The sequence below is a fragment of the Garra rufa genome, chromosome 12 (genome assembly GCF_049309525.1).
Source record: "Garra rufa chromosome 12, GarRuf1.0, whole genome shotgun sequence".
NCBI classification, from domain to species: Eukaryota; Metazoa; Chordata; class Actinopteri; order Cypriniformes; family Cyprinidae; genus Garra; species Garra rufa.
In genome coordinates this window covers 33,209,589-33,213,924 of record NC_133372.1, presented here as the reverse complement: position 1 = coordinate 33,213,924, position 4,336 = coordinate 33,209,589, and positions in this window count along the sequence as shown.

Below are 4,336 nucleotides of genomic sequence, written 5' to 3'. Positions count from 1 at the left end.
TCTGAAAAATGTTAATTATTATTCATGCAAAAATGCATGTTATTTTTTTATTTAGTTCCTACCTGAATAAGTTATTTCACATAAAAGATGTTTACATATTGTCCACAAGAGAAAATAATAGTTTAATTTATATAAATAACCCTGTTTAAAAGTTTGAAAACTTTTTGAATTTGAAAATTAGGGTAAATTTAACTTATTTTGTCTTCTAAGTACTACATGTAAGTATTTCTGAAGGGTAGTACTAAATGAAAAAAAAGAAACTTAGCAAAATAAGAAAAATGTACACATTGTCATTCTTTCAATGCATAGTTTTTCATTCTGGAGCATCAGTGAGTGTTTGAACCTTGTGTAATAGTTGCATATGAGTCCCTCAGTTGTCCTCAGTGTGAAAAGATGGATCTCAAAATCCTACAGTCATTGTTGGAAGGGTTCAAATACACAAAAATCCTGAAAAAAAAAGTGACCTGAAGGTTTTTTTTGAAGAACAGCAAACAAGGACAAACAAGGGACTCATGAACAACTATCACTAAACTAACAAAACAAAAAACAGCTGTGGATCATTCAGGTAACAACACAGTATTAAGAATCAAGTGTATGTAAACTTTTGAATTGGGTCATTTTAATAAAATCAACTATTATTTTCTGTTGTGGACTATATATAAACATCTTTTATGTGAAACATCTTATTTAGGTCAGGACTAAATAAAAAAGAACATGCAATCCCTCTTATTTTGGTAAAATAATTGACATTTTGTACACTGTAAAAAAAAAACGGTAATTTTCTGGCAGCAGGGGCGCCAGAAAATGTCTGTTAAAAAACGGAAAAATACTGTCAGGAAAAAAAAAATTAAAAAACAGTAAAAAAAAAAAGGTAATTTCTTATCCTATAATTACGGCTTATTACTGTTATTCTACACGGTTTTCACTTAAATGTACAGGTAAATACTGTAGTTTCTGAATTTTTTAACTGATATGTACCAACATTTTGAAGTACTGAAATCTGTTTTGTACCTTTGTAATACACTGATTAACACCAAAAGCAGGTGATGACAACTATATCACATGATGAACCAAAGCCCATCACAAGGAGGTTTTAAATAAAAATATATATAGAAGGTGCACAGTGTCATTCACACCAACAGTAAACACCATCATGGTAACACACATAGAACTGAAATAATGCAAAAAACATTAATTTAACAACATTAGATGTAACATACAACCCTAATGTACAAAACTGCCAAGAAAAATCTAAGAAGAAAAAGTTATTTCAACAAAAAAACATTCAATTAAAAAAATTAAACACAGGGAATTCTGGGAATGTCAGTTATTCACTGTACATTTTACTTTCTTTTTCACTTCGAAAAATGGTATACTACCGTAAAATTACATGCAATGTCCAACACAGTTCCCTTCCGAAGGGAACTCTCACTGCGTCCTCTAGAGGGCGCTTTTGGGGAACGCTGCAGCGTGCCTCGAGTCTGAAGAATGCATAGAAAAACTACATGAAATGGCCGGCGCCAGCGTATGACGTCACCGCGGCGCGTCAGTCGCTGCCGTTGCGTCACTACCGGGCGACCATAACATAAAAGAGGCGCCCGTGCAACACAATACATCTTCGCTGTCTTCAGCTTTCCCGGTTTGGATGTGCATTGGAAGAAACGGTAAGAATCCTTTCTTTAAACTACTATCATGGCAAGCACTAGCAAGTCGTTTAAGCGGTGTGTTCATCCGTGTCCTCGTTATTTGACACCTGATGACACACATGAGCTTTGCGTATTCTGTTTGGGCGAAGAGCACACACGCGATGTCCTTGAGGGGGCATTGTGTGTACATTGTGAGCGCTTCCCTATGAAGAAGCTCCGGTCTCGTCTGTCTCTCTTTCTGAGGAAAGATGAGCATTCACTTGCCCCTCGCGGTTCGGGTCCTGCCGTTGCCGAGGCACGGAGGAAACTGAGCTCGTGGGGCTCGCAAGTGGAACTGGCTGACGAACTTGAGAAGGGTCTCTCTCTCTTGCCAGCCGGAGACGATGACAGGCTCCTAGCTGATGATGATGCGTTATCGCTGACGTCGTCAGATCCAGGAGCAAGTGCTCTTTTGGGTTCCACCCAAGAAGAACAGGAAGTGCTAGAGATGGATGAAGACGCTGAGGCTGAATCCTCTCTACCTTCCTGCCCTGCATATGAAGAGCTGCTGGAGGTTATGGACCGCGCCACGGCCAGGCTCGACCTGCCGTGGAAGCGGGCTAGAAAGATAACGCCGCGGGGTCGCCTCGACGAGCGGTATCTTTCAGGCCATAACCACCCAGCTCCGGTGAGTCTCCCATTCCTTCCCGATCTTCATACTGAGATCGAGAAGGGCTGGAAAAAGCCGTACTCGGCGCGCATTCATAGTTCGTCTATGGCGAACTATGCTAATATCGAGGGATTGCGTGACCACGGCTATGAGAAGATGCCCCCTGTGGAAGAGACGCTAGCCTGCTATCTCTCCACAGGGCGGGCCTCCTCTCTCAAGACTCCCTCTCTGCCTTCTCCGGCCCTGCAATTAACATCCCGGCTGAACGGCAGAGCATATGCAGCAGCAGGTCAGGCGGTGGGTGCACTGCACACCATGGCAGTGCTCCAAGCCTACCAAGCCGATCTGCTGAAAGACCTGGACAACGGTCAGGGTCTTTCCCCTGACCAGGTGGCTGAGCTCCGTCGCACCACGGATCTCGCTCTCCGTGCCACCAAGCAGGCCGCTACCCATATGGGCAGGGCCATGGGGGCTATGGTGGCTACGGAGAGACATCTGTGGTTGAACCTGGCTGATGTCGGGAGGAAAGAGAAGGGCTTTCTTCTCGACGCACCGGTTTCGCCATCTGAGCTTTTCGGTGCCTCCGTCGAGACGGTGGTTGAAAAGTTCAGAGAAGCGAAGACGCGCTCAGCTGCCTTCAAGTCCTTTATCCCTCGAAGGCCCAGGTCTCAGCCCGAACACCACAGGGGTCCTGCGCCGCCTCCTTCTGAGGAACAGAGGCAGGTGCAGAAGGCTAGTGTTGCATCCCGCGCTCCTCCTCCCCCTGCGAGCAGGTCTAGGAGGCGACGCGGATCGAGAGGTGGCAGACAGGATTTAAGGGAAGTCATCCAAGCGAGACAAAATTCTCGCAGGGGTCAGAGTAATACCTAATAAAACCTCTCCTTCCCTCGGGCCAGTCGGGTCGCCATTTTAATTCCCCTGTCGCCATTTAAGCTTCCTGCACTCCCCGGACCTATGATGTTCTTTGGTGGTTCTACCTGTATAGAACCCTAATTTACTGATGGTCTGGAATCAGGCGGTCTCTGAGGAGAGTCCCGCCTCTTTCTACGAAGCAGGATGCTCTTAAATGGGTGAGTATGATCCGTTTTTTACTTTGAAGGAACTTCATACTGTCTCAGGCCTGTGTATGTTTTCTCTCTCCACAGAAGAAATACGACGAGTCTACGGCAGACGCCCCCCTCTGATCCTATGGATTAAGGTTACGGCAGTGTTTTGCCCTCTCCACTCCACAGGCTGTGCGGTAAACCAACCCTTACAGCATACATTACACATAGGACCTTGTCCTCTTCAAGGTAAGCTCCCTAAGTCTTTCCTGGGTTTGCCCTTGATATGGTTATGCTGTCCTTTGCAGGCCTAGTGTAGACTTATGCCCTATTGAGACAGGAGCATAACTCCCTAGTTACGCCCCCCTTATGGCTGGATAGGCGTGTTGCCTGCAGGGTTAGGTTGCGTGTTGTATTTTTCCCTCAGAAAAAGGTGGAAACATCTCGACGGAGCACCCCTCCCTTCAAACGGTTGTATGGTGGTGTCCGTCTACACAACACTTGTTCCAGCACTATCAGGCTTCCCCCTTCAGTGGTTAAACGAGCAAAAGGAAATTTTCCTTTCTCCCTAGGTAAGCATCTTAAGATATTTATGGTTAAGATTGCACTAGTATGTTTAACTCTGTTGCAGACGGCCTGCGTGCGAGGATCCGCTTCGTGTCCTCTCCTAAATACGGTTTCCATGGAAACTGAGTGTCTACACCTGTTGAGACAGGCGTTCACTTGAATAGGAGTGCAGCAGACCGGAGTGCTCGCTGCGAACCCGGAGCAGGTTTGGTTGCTCCCTTTTCTGCGGAAAAGGTTCTTATTTGAGCTCCACCTGGTGACATGCTTTCCAGCTGGGGTCTTGATTCTCGGTCCATTTGGTGTGCGCTCCCCTTTCTGAGGAAGGGGTTTTTATGTAAATCTGAGTGCCACTTTGTGACTCTCTTCAAGTCGCCTCATTCTAAGCCTGAGGGCTGAGGCAGCACTTGATGTAGGATCTACACCCAGGCTGA